The 17,587-nt window shown below is 59.4% G+C and overlaps 1 pseudogene; it reads right to left on the reverse strand.

Annotated features, from left to right (window-relative positions):
• Window positions 1–1,171: 1,171 nt before the first annotated feature.
• On the reverse strand, window positions 1,172–17,284 carry LOC103649337 (CBL-interacting protein kinase 14-like; annotated as a pseudogene).
• Window positions 17,285–17,587: the final 303 nt, after the last annotated feature.

A 17,587-nucleotide genomic window follows, 5' to 3' on the forward strand; every position in this document is an offset into this window, starting at 1 on the left:
CAGTAACTCTGCTCCCTTTTTTCTACAACCACTTTGCAGCAGAGTGCACCTCAAAAGCTATTTGCTGGAACTGCAAAGAGCCTGAGCACATTTGACATGAAAGCTTGACTGAATGATATTTTGATTATTGCTTCAACCTTGACTGAATGATATTTTGATTATTTAGTCAGGTATAAAATAAAAGTTGCATGCTTAGATTTGACATGAAAGCTTTGTACGAATATATAATATCAGTAATCAGTATCCATTGTGTTAAGGTATGTCATTAGAACAACAGAACAGCTACAAGAATTGACAGCCCTGAAGAACAAAAACCAAGGAAGCCATTGCTGAGCGAACCAGCTAGCCGACAATGGTACACAAAACCTGGAGAGAATGAAGTACCCTCTTTTTCTCTTCTCCTGCTCGCGCCGGTGAAGATCAGCAGGAGCCAGCAGCTGAGTGGGGGGAGAGGAGGCAAAGCAACCAACTAGAGGCAGGAAGACCCGATGATTAGCGGGCAATCTGCAGCAACCCCTCGATTTCTGTCTGGTGCTAAATGTGTTGAATGAAAATTGAAAGAAGAAAACACTGCATTCAAAGACATTAGTAGTAAAAAAATAGAGAGAGAGAGAGAGCATGAAAGCATCTCAAGCTGGGTCATGTACCCTTTATCTAGTCTAACTTCTGAATGTTTTGTTGCAGTAAGATCCTCCCTACTCAATCATGGTTTCAGTTTCAGTCAGCCTCTCCTCTTTGCACTAAATATTTGTATGCATCACACAGGGCTGCATAATGTTTGCAAGAGGATAATGTGGTTGCATCTGGTACACATCAAACTACTAATGGATCTCCTGGAATGGTCGACCCTTTTTAAGGTTGTAACAATCTTCAGGTTGTAACAGAATAACTCAGCTCCTCAACAATTATTGTTGAACAAAACACAGCCTAATGGTCCATATCACCACCAATACAAAAAAACCAATACAAAAAAAGGAATGTAGCTGCTAAAAAAATAAGGAATGAAATGTACTAGAACAAAATCTACAGGAGACATCTGAGGGCCCGTTCAGTTATACCAAAATAAACCAGGATTCGTTCCAACTCATCAAAATCTATATAAATTAGAGAAGTAATCCAGCTAGGAATCAATCTGGGGCTCTAATCCCTAAAAACTGAATAGGGCCTGAAGCTACTTCTGCTTCTGCTGCAGATCATCTCCATGCCAGGCCGAGACAACATCCTTTAACCCTGGTCGGATGCCCTCTTCCAATAGTTTCTGGTACTTAAGTAGATCGCCACTGGTTTGTTTCATCTGAACAAGATGACAGGATGGTGTGATCTCAAAGATCTGCGTGTCAAACTGAAGGACACCATTGCCCCCTCCTTCCTCCCTTGAATGCTGATAGTGTTGTTTTCCTTCTTCCTTATCCTCAGATTCAGTGTTTTTGCGACGTCTTCAAGCTTTGAGATGATGGCCAACGTAGTCTTATCTGAAGTGAACCTTGTCTCCTTCCTGCACTCCTTGATAAACAGACCAGACAGGTCCAACCCTGCTGATAACGCGATGATTTCAAAGGCATTGAGGTTTGTGGCAACCAAGGACTTCATATCTTCGTGAGCAATCTCCTTGCGCCTAGAAGGAAGCACTGGGACAACATTTGTGGTGGTGGCATTCTTGCTAAGAACTTTCTCGTTCACTGCACTGATCTCCCTAGGACCTTTTCGGAACCAGGTAGACTCTTTTATCTCCTGAATTGAAGGTCTCATGCTGGGGTTGGGGTTCAGGATCTTGTATAGCAGCCTCTTGAATTTGTGTGAAAACCAACTGGGCACCTGAAATCACTATCATGTATCTTTCGATAAATCTCCATCAAATTTGGGCCCTGGAAAGGGAGGTAGCCAGCAGCGAGAACAAACAGGACGACACCACAAGACCAGATGCCTGATTTTGCACCATCGTAGCCTGTCTTCCTGATCACCTCCGGAGCTATATATACCTATCGGGGACCATAATTAGGGGTACCCCCAAGACTCCTAATCTCAGCTGGTAACCCCCATCAGCACTAAGCTGCAAAGACCTGATGGGTGCGATTAAGCCAAGGCTCGGTCCACTCAAGGGACACGACCTCGCCTCGCCCGAGCCCAGCCTCGGGCAAAGGCAGCCGACCCCGGAAGATTCACGTCTCGCCCGAAGCCCGGTCTTCGCCAAGAAGCAACCTTGGCCAGATCGCCACACCGACCGACCAAATCGCAGGAGCATTTAATGCAAGGATGGCCTGACATCCTATCCTGTCACGCGCCCTTCAGTCGACAGAGCCGAAAGTGACCGCGGTCACTTTCCGCTCCACTGATCGGCCTGACAAGAAGACAGCGCCGCCTGCGTCGCTCCGACTGCTGTGCCGCTCGACAGAGTGAGGCTGACAGCGGCCAAGTCTGGCCTCGGGCGCCATAGGAAACTCCGCCTCGCCCGACCCAGGGCTCGGACTCGGGCTCGGCCCCGGAAGACGACGAACTCCGCCTCGCCCGACCTAGAGCTCGGACTCGGGCTCGGCCCCGGAAGACGACGAACTCCGCCTCGCCCGACCCCAGGGCTCGGACTCGGGCTCGACCCCGGAAGACGATGAACTCCGCCTCGCCCAACCCAGGGCTCGGACTCGGGCTCGGCCCCGGAAGACGACGAACTCCGCCTCGCCCAACCCAGGGCTCGGACTTGGGCTCGGCCCCGGAAGACGACGAACTCCGCCTCGCCTGACCCGGGGCTCGGACACAACCTCGACCCCGGAAGACCGACTCGACCCCGACCTCGGAGGAGCCTCCGCCTCGCCCGATCCAGGGCTCGGACCGACCACGTCACAGGGGGGCCATCATTACCCTATCCCTAGCTAGCTCAGGCTACGGGTAACAGGACCGGCGTCCCATCTGGCTCGCTCCAGAAAACAGATAATGATGGCGCCTCGCGTGCTCCATGACGACGGCGACTCTCAAACCCTTACGAAAGCAAGGAGACGTCAGCAAGGACTCGACAGCCCCGACAGCTGTCCTCCCGCAAGGCTCCAACGCTCCTCCGACGGCCACGACATCATATGAACAGGGTGCCAAAACCTCTCTGGCTGCCATGAAGGCATGTACCTAGGGCACTAGCTTCTCTCTGCTAGACACGATAGCGCATTGCTACACCCCCCCATTGTACACCTGGACCCTCTCCTTACGCTTATAAAAGGAAGGACCAGGGCTCCCTTACGAGAAGGTTGGCCGCGCGGGAGGACGGGGCGACGCGTAGAGTCCCTCGCTCTCCCCCCATGAGGACGCTTGTAACCCCCTACTGCAAGCGCACCCGACCGGGGCGCAGGACAAACACGGAGGCCGCGGGCTTTCCCCTCTCTCCTCTACCCCCTTCGTGCTCCGTCTCACGTCGACCCATCTGGGCTGGGACACGCGGCGACAATTCACTCGTCGGTCTAGGGACCCCCTGGGGTCGAAACGCCGACAGTTGGCGCGCCAGGTAGGGGCCTGCTGCGTGTTGACGAACAGCTCCCCGTCAAGCTCCAGATGGGTAGTCTCCAGCAACCTTTTCAACCCGGGACGGTGCTCCGTTTCGGGAGCCTTGAGTTCATGTCCCTCGACGGCAGCTACGACATGATACTCCTTCCTCCGCCGCGCGACGGCGACAATGGCGGCCGACAACCCACCCGCCGGCGGCGGAATCGACGACGTCTTCCCCACGAGGCGGAAGAACGACGTCCGAGTTTGTCCCGTCACCTCCCCCGCCGGAGGAGGAGGAGGCGGGGCAACTATGGCCAAGCAGGAGGCGGCACCTCATCGGCTGTCGAGCGAGTCGACGGCGCCGGCGCCCCGACGGGGGACACGTCGGGCGTTGACCTCGCGTCTGAGACGAAGACGAGCATCGTTTCCCTGCAACACGCCAACTCCAAGCGGATGGACGACGCCAGCACGCTCGCGAAGGACTTGCTGGGCGTCACCCTCGTACCTGAGACGATGGTGCAGTCCGCCCCGGACGTGACAACGTCACCACCTGTCGACCAAGAGGTACCGACCGACTCCCGTCTCATGCCTTTTGGATTCGGCCTCGACCCACCAAGCGACCCCGCTTTGGTGGGAGCCTTCATAGAGGCATGCACTAGCCCTCTGGGGTATCATATGCGGTCACCCTGGGACCGGCTGACGGCCGTCTCGACCTATGGACCCTCGGGTTCCGAGGAAGATGACGAGCCCGACTTTGGTTGGGATTTCTCTGGGCTTGGTAACCCCAGCGCCATGCGGGACTTTATGACCGCATGCGACTACTGCCTTTCCGATTGTTCCGACGGTAGCCACAGCTTCGGCGACGGAGGCAGCGGCCCAAGTCGTGAATGTTTCCACGTCGATCTAGGGGGTCCCGACGAAGGCAACCATCTTGGTATACCGGAAAACGGTGATCCCCCTAGGCCTGCGCCTCGCGTTGACATCCTTCGGGAGCTAGCTGTGGTCCCAGTCCCTGCGGGGGGTCAGGACGCACAGCTCGAGCAAATCCGCGAGATGCAGGCCAGGCTCGACGAGGGGGCAAGAACACTTGAGCCACTCCGCCGGAACATCGGGTAGGAATGGGTAGACCAAGCTCCGGCCGGAGGAGCGCGTCATCTACCCCAGGGCATCCAGCTCCGCATCGACGACGACGTCAGGACAAGGCCGCCACCGGCTTCAAGTGGGGTCGGCCAGAACCTGGCTGCAGCAGCGATACTTCTCCGCGCAATGCTGGAACCATCAACCACTGAAGGGCGGCGGATCCGGGGAGAGCTCAAGAATCTCCTGGAGGATGCCGCGGTCCGACGGGCCGAGAGCTCTGCCTCCCGAAGGCAGGGATACCCCTCGGAGCACCGCGCCGCGACTTCCCGATTCGTGCGGGAAGCCTCGGTCCACACCGGGCGCACGCGCAACACAGCGCCTGCAGCCCTGGGACGCCTCAGCAACGAACACCACCACCGCAACCATCGAGCCCGCCTCGACGAGAGGGTGCGCCAAGGCTACCACCCCAGGCGTGGGGGACGCTACGATAGCGGGGAGGATCGGAGCCCCTCGCCCGAACCGCCCGGCCCGCAGGCTTTTAGCCGAGCCATACGACGGGCGCTGTTCCCGACCCAGTTCCGAACCCTGACTACCATCACAAAGTACTCGGGGGAGACAAGACCGGAACTGTGGCTCGCGGACTACCGACTGGCCTGCCAACTGGGCGGAATGGACGATGACAACCTCGTCATCCGCAACCTCCCCTATTCCTCTCCGACTCCGCTCGGGCCTGGCTGGAGCATCTGCCTCTAGGATAGATCTCCAACTGGGACGACCTGGTCTAAGCCTTCGCCGGTAATTTTCAGGGCACGTATGTGCACCCTGGGAACTCCTGGGATCTTCGAAGCTACCGCCAGCAGCCGGGAGAGTCTCTCCGAGACTACATCCGGCGATTCTCAAAGCAGCGCACCGAGCTGCCCAACGTCACCGACTCGGATGTCATCGGCGCGTTCCTCGCCGGCACCACCTGTCGCGACCTGGTGAGCAAGCTGGGTCGCAAGACCCCCACCAGGGCGAGCGAGCTGATGGACATCGCCACCAAGTTCACCTCTGGCCAGGAGGCGATTGAGGCCATCTTCCGGAAGGACAAGCAGCCCCAGGGCCACCAGTCGGAAGATGTTCCCGAGGCGTCCGCTCAGCGCGGCACCAAGAAGAAAGGCAAGAAGAAGTCGCAAGCGAAACGCGACGCGGCCGACGCAGACCTTGTCGCCGCCGCTGAGTACAAGAACCCTCGGAAACCTCCCGGAGGCGCCAATCTATTCGACAAGATGCTTAAGGAGTCGTGCCCCTATCATCAGGGACCTGTCAAGCACACCCTTGAGGAATGCGCCATAATTCGGCGTCACTTTCACAGGGCCGGGCCACCTGCGGAGGGTGGCAGGGCCCTCCACGACGACAAGAAGGAGGATCACCGGGCAGAGGAGTTCCCCGAGGTCCGCGACTGCTTCATGATCTACGGTGGGCCAGTGGCAAACACCTCAGCTCGGCACCGCAAGCAAGAGCGTCGGGAGGTCTGCTCGGTAAAGGTGGCGGCGCCGGTCTACCTAGACTGGTCCGACAAGCCCATCACCTTCGACCAGGGCGATCACCCCGACCGCTTGCCGAGCCTGGGGAAATACCCGCTCGTTGTCGACCCCATCATCGGCAATGTCAGGCTCACCAAGGTCCTCATGGACGGAGGCAGCAGCCTCAACATAATCTACACCGAGACCCTCGAGCACCTGCAGATCGATCTGTCCTCGGTCTGGGCCGGTGCGGCGCCTTTTCACGGGATCATCCCTAGGAAACGCGTCCAACCCCTCGGACGACTCGATCTGCCCGTCTGCTTCGGGACTCCCTCCAACTTCAAAAGGGAAACCCTCACGTTCGAGGTGGTCGGGTTCCGAGGAACCTACCACGCGATACTAGGGAGGCCATGCTACGCCAAGTTCATGGCCGTCCCCAACTACACCTACCTCAAGCTCAAGATGTCGGGCCCCAACGGGGTCATCACCGTTGGCCCCACGTACCGACACGCGTACGAATGCGACGTAGAGTGCGTGGAGTACGCCGAGGCCCTCGCCGAATCCGAGGCCCTCATCGCCGACCTGGAGAGCCTCTCCAAGGAGGCGCCAGACGTGAAGCGTCATGCCGGCAACTTTGAGCCAGCGGAGACGGTTAAGTCCGTCCCACTCGACCCCAGCAGCGACGCCTCCAAGCAGATCCGGATCGGCTCCGAGCTCGACCCCAAATAGGAAGTAGCGCTCGTCGACTTTCTCCGCGCAAACGCCAAAGTTTTCGCATGGAGTCCCTCGGACATGCCTGGCATACCGAGGGATGTCGCCGAGCACTCGCTGGATATCCGAGCTGGAGCCCGACCCGTGAAGCAACCTCTGCGCCGATTCGACGAAGAAAAGCGCAGAGCCATAGGCGAGGAGATCCACAAGCTGATGGCCGCAGGGTTCATCAAAGAGGTATTCCATCCCGAATGGCTTGCCAACCCCGTGCTTGTGAGAAAGAAAGGAGGGAAATGACGGATGTGTGTAGACTACACTGGTCTAAACAAAAGCATGCCCAAAAGTTCCCTATCCTCTGCCTCGCATCGATCAAATCGTGGATTCCACTGCAGGATGCGAAACCCTGTCTTTCCTCGATGCATACTCAGGGTATCACCAAATCAGGATGAAAGAGTCCGACCAGCTCGCGACTTCTTTCATCACACCTTTTGGCATGTACTACTATGTTACTATGCCATTTGGTTTGAGGAATGCGGGTGCGACATACCAAAGATGCATGAACCACGTGTTCGACGAACACATTGGTCGAACGGTCGAGGCTTATGTCGATGACATCGTAGTCAAGACGAGGAAAGCCTCCGACCTCCTTTCCGACCTTGAAACGACATTCCGGTGTCTCAAGGCAAAGGGCGTAAAACTCAATCCCGAGAAGTGTGTCTTTGGGGTCCCCCGAGGCATGCTCTTGGGGTTCATCGTCTCCGAGCAGGGCATCGAGGCCAACCCGGAGAAAATCGCGACCATCACCAACATGGGGCCCATCAAGGACTTGAAAGGCGTACAGAGGGTCATGGGATGTCTTGCGGCCCTGAGCCGTTTCATCTCGCGCCTCGGCGAAAGAGGTCTGCCTCTGTACCACCTCCTAAGAAAGACCGAGTGCTTCACTTGGACCTCCGAGGCCGAGGAAGCCCTCGGGAACCTGAAGGCACTCCTTACGAACGCACCCATCTTGGTGCCCCCCGCCGCCAGAGAAGGCCTCTTGATCTACGTCGCCGCTACCACTCAGGTGGTCAGCGCCACGATCGTGGTTGAGAGACAAGAAGAAGGGCATGCATTGCCCGTCCAGAGGCCGATTTACTTCATCAGCGAGGTACTATCCGAGACCAAGATCCGCTACCCGCAAGTTCAGAAGCTGCTGTACGCGGTGATCCTGACGCGGCGAAAGTTGCGACACTACTTCGAGTCTCATCCGGTGACTGTGGTGTCATCCTTCCCCCTGGGGGAGATCATCCAGTGCCGGGAGGCCTCAGGTAGGATTGCAAAGTGGGCGGTGGAAATCATGGGCGAGACGATCTCGTTCGCCCCTCGGAAGGCCATCAAGTCCCAAGTCTTGGCGGACTTTGTGGCTGAATGGGTCGACACCCAGCTCCCGGCGGCTCCGATCCAGCCGGAACTCTGGACCATGTTTTTCGATGGGTCGCTGATGAAAACAGGGGCAGGCGCGGGCCTGCTCTTCGTCTCGCCCCTCAGGAAACACCTACGCTACGTGCTGCGCCTCCATTTCCCGGCGTCCAACAACGTGGCTGAGTACGAAGCTCTAATCAACGGGCTGCGCATCGCCATTGAGCTAGGGGTCCGACGCCTCGACACTTGCGGCGACTCGCAGCTCGTCATTGACCAAGTTATGAAGAACTCCCACTGCCGCGACCTGAAGATGGAAGCCTACTGCGATGAGGTTCGGCGCCTGGAGGACAAGTTCTACGGGCTCGAGCTCAACCACATCGCCCAACGACCCAACGAGACTGCGGACGAGCTGGCTAAGATAGCCTCGAGGCGGACAACGGTCCCCCCGGACGTCTTCTCCCGAGACCTACATCAACCCTCAGTCAGGACCGACGACACGCCCAAGCCCGAGAAGGCCTCGGCCCAGCCCGAGGCACCCTCGGCTCGGCCCGAGGCACCCTCGGCCCCCGAGGGTGAGGCACTGCGCGTCGAGGAAGAGCGGAGTGGGGTCCAGCCTAATCGAAACTGGCAGACCCCGTACCTGCAATATCTCCACCAAGGAGAGCTGCCCCTCGATCGAGCCGAGGCTCGGCGACTGGCGTGGCGCACCAAGTCGTTCGTCTTACTAGGTGACGGGAAGGAGCTCTACCACCGCAGCCCATCTAGCATCCTCCAGCGGTGCATATCCATCGCCGAAGACCAGGAGCTCTTACGAGAAATACACTCTGGGGCTTGCGGTCATCACGCAGCGCCCCGAGCCCTTGTTGGAAACGCCTTCCGACAAGGTTTCTACTGGCCGACCGCGGTGGCCGACGCCACTAGAATTGTCCACGCCTGCCAAGGATGTCAGTTCTACGCAAGGCAGACCCACCTGCCCGCTCAGGCTCTGCAGACAATACCCATCACCTAGTTGTTTGCTGTGTGGGGACTGGACCTCGTCGGTCCCTTGCAGAAGGCACCCGGGGGCTACACGCACCTGCTGGTCGCCATCGACAAATTCTCCAAGTGGATCGAGGTCCGACCCCTAAACAGCATCAGGTCCGAACAGGCGGTGGAATTCTTCACCAACATCATCCATCGCTTTGGGGTCCCGAACTCCATCATCACCGACAACAGCACCCAGTTCACCGGCCGAAAGTTCCTGGACTTCTGTGAGGATCACCATATCCGGGTGGACTGGGCTGCCGTGGCTCACCCCATGACGAATGGGCAAGTGGAACGTGCCAACGGCATGATTCTGCGAGGACTCAAGCCGAGGATCTACAACGACCTCCACAAGTTCGGAAGGCGGTGGATAAAGGAACTCCCCTCGGTGGTCTGGAGTCTGAGGACAACGCCGAGCCGAGCCACAGGCTTCACACCGTTCTTTCTAGTCTATGGGGCCGAGGCCGTCTTGCCCATAGACTTAGAATACGGTTCCCCGAGGACGAGGGCGTACGACGACCAAAGAAACCAGACCGACCGAGAAGACTCACTAGACCAGCTCGAAGAGGCTTGGGACATGGCCTTACTACACTCGGCGCGGTACCAGCAGTCCCTGCGACGCTACCACGCCCGAGGGGTTCGGTCCTGAGACCTCCAAGCAGGCGACCTGATGCTTCGGCTGCGACAAGACGCCCGAGGGCGGCACAAGCTCACGCCTCCCTGGGAAGGGTCGTTCGTCATCGCTAAGATTTTGAAGCCCGGGACATACAAGCTAGCCAACAGCCAAGGCGAGGTCTACAACAATGCTTGGAACATCCGACAGCTACGTCGCTTCTACCCTTAAGATGCTTTCAAGTCGTTCGCACACCTCGTTCACGTTCAAAGTCTAACCATCAAGGAAGGGTCGGCCTTGCCTCGGCAAAAAGCCTGACCCTCCCTCAGGGGCTAGAAGGGGGGAACCCCCTCTGCGTCAAAATTTTCCTCGAAAAAAGACTTCCATCAAAAAAGCTTTCGCGTCCCTCGGCTATGTTAGTAACAGGACCCCAAGAAACGAATAAGGGTGCATGTAAGTGGCAAGGCCGACCGAGCCAAGGGACTCCTATGCCTCTGGGATACGGATACCTCACTCGTCGCCTACCACGAAAAATGACTCTTACTTGGGCAAGCTACCCTGCTACTGACGAACAGGTCCGGATAAAACGAAGGGGAAAGAAACACAATCTTATATTACAATAATAAAGTGTTCGGGCCTCGGCGGCCGCAAAAGACACGTATGCATTCAAAGAAAACTGCTCCGGCAGAATCAGGCGCCGCCCGGAGAAGGAGCCGCGCCCTCGGCTTCATCTCCACCCTCGGCAAGATCCGCCCCGGCCTCGGATGACGGCACAAGCGGGAGGATCTCTGCCTCGAAGGTGGTTGCCAGCACCACGCTTGGGCCCGCGGCGGCCGCGTCAAGCCTCTGGACTTCGGCCAGGGCGGCTTCATCTTCGTCGGGGAGGCAATACCCCTCGCTGACCCGCTCTAGATCCACGTCATAGTGGGAAGCGAGCACGGCGAAGGCCCACCTGACGCCGTGATGCAACGCCTCGCGAAGTCTGCCACGCGCATGGTCACCCAAGGCTTGCAGGCGACTTTGAGGGGAGCTTCCCGAGGGGACGTCGTCGAAGCCGAAGACCCGGCAGAAAGCCGAGATGGCCTCGGACATGGCCGCGCGGTCGGCCTCCCTCTGCTCGGCCGCCTGAGCAAGCACCCTGGTGGACTTATCGAGGGCAGACTCGAGCTCTGCGAACAGCCAAAGCGGAAGACCTCAAACACAAGTTGAAGAACCAAGCTGAAACAAAATCTTCAAACAGCCGAGACATACCTTCAGCTCGGGCACGCTGCCCCGAGGATGCGGCTTGGACCACGGCGAGGTCCACTACAAGGGCTCCAGCCCGAGCAGACGCCTCGGCTAACTGGACTCCAAGAGCCTCAGTCCGGCTTTCGGCCTCGTCGGCCCGACCCCGAGAATGGTCCCACTCGCCGATGGCCTGGTCAAGCTCTGACTGCCGTCGCTGCGCCTCTGTGCGTGCCGCCGCCGCCTCCGCTCCCAGATCGGCACAGAGCAACCGAAGGTCCGCCACCTTGGCGCTCTGTTGGGAGAGGCGCGCGGTAGCACTGGCAAGCGTGGTCCTCAGGGACCACAGCGAACCCCAGACATCAACCTCGCGGCGGATGAACGACGACTTGGCGACGCTCAGATCCGTCAGATCCTGAGGGAAGGAAGCGGGGCATCACAAAGAGCGCCTTAATCACAAGAAAGGTATGCCTGAAGTCATTACCTGGAGGATCTTGGGAACGTCCCTGCAAAGGACCTCCAAGGTCGACCGAAGCGATCCCACTGTTGCCTCGGCACACTCACGAAGCCCGTCCCAAGACTGCTCCTCCCGTTCATCGTTGAGAACGAAGAGGGGATCCGAGGCCCCACGGGTCCGGAACCGAAGCAACTGGCGCCGCCCCTCAGAACTGTGTCGCGCGGGGACAAGACTGCCGCTCGGCGGGGCGGGTCGCGGTTCTGCGCCGCCCTCTTCCGAGGCATCAAGTAGCGACGCCTCGGCCATCTTAGCGTCGGCAGCGACGGGTGGCTCCACGGCCAGAACGGCAGCGGCCTCGGCAGGAGCCGGGGACCGCGCCGACAACACGTCTGGTGGGCTCGAGGCCGCAGCCGCGCCAGTAGTCTCCCTCGGCACGACGGCCGCCTCGGCAGAAGAGTTAGCCTCGGGAGCTTGCCCCACGACGACTGGTGCCGCCTGGGCCCCCCGCTTTGGGGCATCTTGTGAGAAGGCCAGCTGGCCGGCGAGGCCCGGTGCGGCACTGGCTGCAGAAGCCGGCGCCGTTTTGAGGGCCTTCCGGGGAGCCAGACCGGTCGAACCATGCCTCCGTTTGCTGGGAGGAAAAAGGAGAGCAGGATCAGAACACATGAAGGAGGAGCCAGGGCAAAGATATCCTAAGATACTTACCCACTCCGGGCCACAATCAGTCGTGCCTGTGGGGAGGTCTCTTGAGCCTCGATCTCCGAAGGTACCACCGAGGTCAGCCCCGCTGCCGGCTTCATCCTTGCCTCGGGCGCCCGAGGCACCAGAGGGACGGACTGCCCAAGCACAGCCACGGCGACCCGAGGGTCACCCTCCTGCACAGCCGGCACGGGCAACGGTTCTTCGGAAACAGGCGACTCGGCCTGAGACCCCGGGGTCACCTCAACTACCTCGGCCAAGGGGTCAAGTACCCCCTCGGCTTGCCCCCTTTCTTCGAACTGGGACCCCGACGCCCCGACCCCGGATACCAACGGCGCCAGCCCTCTCGGTTGCTGGCTCGACGACCCCTGGCCCAGCCTTAGATCCAGGCTGAGGCCGAGGCGGGCCGCCATGTCGTCGTCTTCATCATCGTCTTCATCATCGTCGTCATCATCAGGCGTCTCCGGTGATGGCTCCCTCGGGAGCCCATCCCTCTCCTGCCGACGACGAAGCCTTTCCAAGGCGTCCCGAGCCCGCATCCGCTTGCGGGCCCGAGCCTTCTCCGCGTCCTTCTTCTCCTTCCTCTTCTCCGCGGCGACCCTCCGCAGCCCGGTCCACCGCGTCCTCCGGGACCGGTGGCGGGGAAGACTTGTGAAACCCCACCTCCTGGAGACGGACGAAAGGTCTCGGCTGTGAGAACCAAGGGCAATCCGACACAAGGAGGAAGAAGGCGCGGACACTCACCAGGGACACACACCCGTGATTGGGACGCATCGAGGGCTGGGAAAGGGCTCCGGCGTCCGGCTTCCCCAACGTGCCCGCTACCCGCCTGTGGAGGTCTTCAATGGGAAGGGGATCCGAGGACATCCGTGAACCCTCCAGGTCAACCCCCGGCGTCATCTCCCAAAGCGGCAGCCGCCGCCCCGTCAAAGGAAGCACCCTCCGGTGGTGAATTGCGGCAACCACCCCCGCAGCGGTGAGCCCTCCTTTCCGCAACTCCTCCAGGGCCTTCAAAAGGGGCTGGAGATTCTTCTGCCTGTCGTGCGGGGTCCCGTAGCACCAGTTATCGGCAGCGACGGTCACCACTCGCTGAGAAAATGACGGGAGCCTCCCGTCGTCATTTCGGAGATAGAACCACCGGCGCTGCCACCCTTTGTTCGAAGACGCCAGGACGGCGGGGATGTACTGCAGTGCCCGCGCCTGCCTCAGCTGCAGGATGCAGCCGCCAGCCCGCACCACCATGCGGACCCTCCTTTCCCCCGTCGGCGAGGCAAAAAGCTCCGCAGAGAAGAGATGGGTCCACAAGTCCCAGTGAGGGTCAATCCCCAAGTATCCTTCGCAAACCGCCGCAACGATGGCAGCTTGTGAGATGGAGTTGGGACTGAGGTTGTGCAGCTCCACCCCATAGACATGCAGAATCGCCCGCATAAAATGGCTTGCCGGCACTCCGAACCCCCGCTCATGAAAGGAGACAAAGCTCACGACATACCCCGGCGGCGGGGACGGGGCGGCTCCGCTCGGAGGGGCCATCCACTCTGGCTGCGAGTCACCGGAGAGAGAGCGAAGCAAACCCTCAGCAACAAGGGCCTCCAAGTCATCCCCCGTGACGGTGGAGAAAGGCCACGGGTCGCGCGGCGGGACATTGGTCACCCGGTCGGCCATCCCCAAGCGGAAGAGGTGGCGGCGGAGGAACTGGGTGCGCGGTTTCCTTTCTTTGGCTATTCCCTCGGGTTGCGAAAACCTAAGTGGGAGGCAATCCGCTGAGTAAAGAACCATCACCAGCCCCTCTCCCGAATATATAAAGGCCCAGGCGAGACCCATTCAACACTTCGCCCGAACCCGCCACAAGGTTCAAAACTCAAAGAGACGCCCGTTCCTTGAACGGCTCGCGCACGCGCAACGGTCGCCCCGTGAACCACTCGTCCCGTCGCATTAACTCTGCGGCAGGACAGGCGACACCTTTGGCAGGCGAGGCAGGCGACGCTTCACCTCCGCCATAATGACCGCGTCAAAAAAGGTGCGCCACGTCATTCGATTTCGTATCCTTTTCACTTCCTCTTTCTCTCTCTTGCCTCAGGGGTCAGAAAAGGGGATACTCCGAAAGGGATCCTTCTCCGCGAAGGAAGCGGGCCCTGAGCCCCCCTACTGATCAGAGGTTCAAAGGCTGGCCCCTCGGAAGGGTTCAACAGCCGCCTCAGAGCGCTCGGGCTCCACGCCCACTACTGGTCAGAGGTTCAAAGGCCGGCCCCTCGAAAGGGTTCAATGGCCGCCTCAGGCCACTCAGGCTCCGCACCCACTACTGATCAGGGGTTTGAAGGCTGGCCCCCGAAGGGTTCGACAGCTGCCTCAGACGCAGAGCGAGGGATGACCCTGGGTACGTTCGATACATAACCGAGGCTCGGGCTGCGCTCCCGAGGTACCCTAGGACATTTCCGAGACCAACGGGAACGATTTTGTAACGGAATCCCACCAGAGGGAGGCATCGAGCCCTTGGACCCCATCAAAAGGGGACCGGGTCCGGCAAGTCACCCGCAGGTACTTTTGGAGCGCGCCTCTGGGCCACTAGCCGACCCCTAACAAAAGGGGCATGGGCGTCCACTCGGATTACCCGTTAGCAACTCACTGGAGACACCATGTTCGGCGTCCTCCGAGGGCAACATGGCGCTTTCCCCCTCCTCCTTGTGGAAAGGCGACGCAGGGGCGTATGTAAAAAAGTCGAGTCTGTCCCTGACCGTCCTCTCGCTCTGTGCGGAGGCTCGGGGGCTACTCTCGCAAACCCAGCTCCGGCCAAACCGTTGACAGCGTCAACATACCAGCCCGAGAACTTGGGACCCGACTGTTCACCCGGGCTATGGCCAGTTCGCATGAGGGAGCAGCTAGACCGGCCGAAACATTACGAAACGTACAAAGACCTCGAAGGAGTCAAACTACTCCTCCGAGGCCTCGGGGGCTACACCCGGCGGGTGCGCTCGCGCGCACCCACCGGAACAAGAGACAACCGAGGAAGGCCGGTCCCCTTGCAAAAAAGTGCGACAAAAGCCTCCAAGCGAGTATCAACACTCCCTTCGAGGCTCGGGGGCTACTGTCGGGGACCATAATTAGGGGTACCCCCAAGACTCCTAATCTCAGCTGGTAACCCCGATCAGCACTAAGCTGCAAAGGCCTGATGGGTGCGATTAAGCCAAGGCTCGGTCCACTCAAGGGACACGACCTCGCCTCGCCCGAGCCCAGCCTCGGGCAAAGGCAGCCGACCCCAGAAGATTCACGTCTCGCCCGAAGCCCGGTCTTCGCCAAGAAGCAACCTTGGCCAGATCGCCACACCGACCGACCAAATCGCAGGAGCATTTAATGCAAGGATGGCCTGACATCCTATACTGTCACGCGCCCTTCAGTCGACAGAGCCGAAAGTGACCGCAGTCACTTTCCGCTCCACTGACCGGCCTGACAAGAAGACAGCGCCGCCTGCGTCGCTCCGACTGCTGTGCCGCTCGACAGAGTGAGGCTGACAGCGGCCAAGTCCGGCCTCGGGCGCCATAGGAAACTCCGCCTCGCCCGACCCAGGGCTTGGACTCGGGCTCGGCCCTGGAAGACGACGAACTCTGCCTCGCCCGACCCAGGGCTCGGACTCGGGCTCGGCCCCGGAAGACAACGAACTCCGCCTCGCCTGACCCCAGGGCTCGGACTCGGGCTCGGCCCCGGAAGACGACGAACTCCGCCTCGCCCAACCCAGGGCTCGGACTCGGGCTCGGCCCTGGAAGACGACGAACTCCGCCTCGCCCAACCCAGGGCTCGGACTCGGGCTCGGCCCCGGAAGACGACGAACTCCGCCTCGCCCGACCCGGGGCTCGGACACGACCTCGACCCCGAAAGACCGACTCGACCCCGACCTTGGAGGAGCCTCCGCCTCGCCCGATCCAGGGCTCGGACCGACCACGTCACAGGGGGGGGCATCATTACCCTATCCCTAGCTAGCTCAGGCTACGGGTAACAGGACCGGCGTCCCATCTGGCTCGCTCCGGAAAACAGATAATGATGGCGCCCCGCGTGCTCCATGACGACGGCGACTCTCAAACCCTTACGAAAGCAAGGAGACGTCAGCAAGGACTCGACAGCCCCGACAGTTGTCCTCCCGCAAGGCTCCAACGCTCCTCCGACGGCCACGACATCATATGAACAGGGTGCCAAAACCTCTCTGGCTGCCACGAAGGCATGTACCTAGGGCACTAGCTCCTCTCTGCTAGACACGATAGCGCATTGCTACACCCCCCATTGTACACCTGGACCCTCTCCTTACGCCTATAAAAGGAAGGACCAGGGCTCCCTTACGAGAAGGTTGGCCGCGCGGGAGGACGGGGCGACGCGTAGAGTCCCTCACTCTCCCCCACGCGGACGCTTGTAACCCCCTACTGCAAGCGCACCCGACCGGGGCGCAGGACAAACACGGAGGCCGCGGGCTTTCCCCTCTCTCCTCTACCCCCCTTCGTGCTCCGTCTCGCGCCGACCCATCTGGGCTGGGACACGCGACGACAATTCACTCGTCGGTCCAGGGACCCCCCGGGGTCGAAACGCCGACAATACCGGTGTCCCACAGACAGTATGGAGCAGCCCATCTGTCCTCCTCGACTCTAAAAACACGCTCAGTCCAAAGTGAGACACCTTGAGGTCCCCATTCTCATCCAATAGCAGGTTCTCAGGCTTCAAGTCCCGATGGTACATGCCTCGGCTGTGGCAGTGATCTAGTGCACCAATGAGCTGCTGGAAGTACCTATGTGCGTCAGCCTCCGTGAGTCTGCTGCTCCTCTTAACCTTGTCCAAGACCTCACCCCCTTTGGCATACTCCATGATGATGTAGATCTTGTTTCGTGTCGCCATGACCTCATGGAGACGAACGATGTTTTTGTGTTCCACCAGCCGCATCGTCGTGATCTCACGCTTTACCTGCTCCGAGAGCCCGGCCTTGAGCACCCTGTCCTTGTCCATGATCTTGATAGCAACACCCTGGTTGGACTCGAGGTCCCTTGCATAGTGTACCTTCCCGAACACGCCTTTCCCCAACAGCTTCCCCATCTCGTATCGCTCCGTCAAAGTCTTCCCTCTGGTCTTCATATTTTTTTTATCTTGATGAAAATTGTGTGATCACGCACAGGGCTAGCTTTCTGTTGTCAATCAGGTGGGGTGTGCCTTATGGGTCGGACTCTGAAGGGGGTGAAGTGGATGCAGGCAAGGTGACCGCCACTCAAGTCAAGGGACAAGCAGGCCTGCAGACCTTGCGCAAGAGCCACCAGGCCGCTCAAGTATCTTCTATGCAAGCACATCTTTCAGCATTCCCTGATGCTTTTGTTGGTGCTTGTTGTTACGGACTTGTGATCTGCAATACACAGAGGAAAAGAAGCACCATTAGACTCGACT

Source organism: Zea mays, chromosome 2 (assembly GCF_902167145.1).
Source record: "Zea mays cultivar B73 chromosome 2, Zm-B73-REFERENCE-NAM-5.0, whole genome shotgun sequence".
NCBI classification, from domain to species: Eukaryota; Viridiplantae; Streptophyta; class Magnoliopsida; order Poales; family Poaceae; genus Zea; species Zea mays.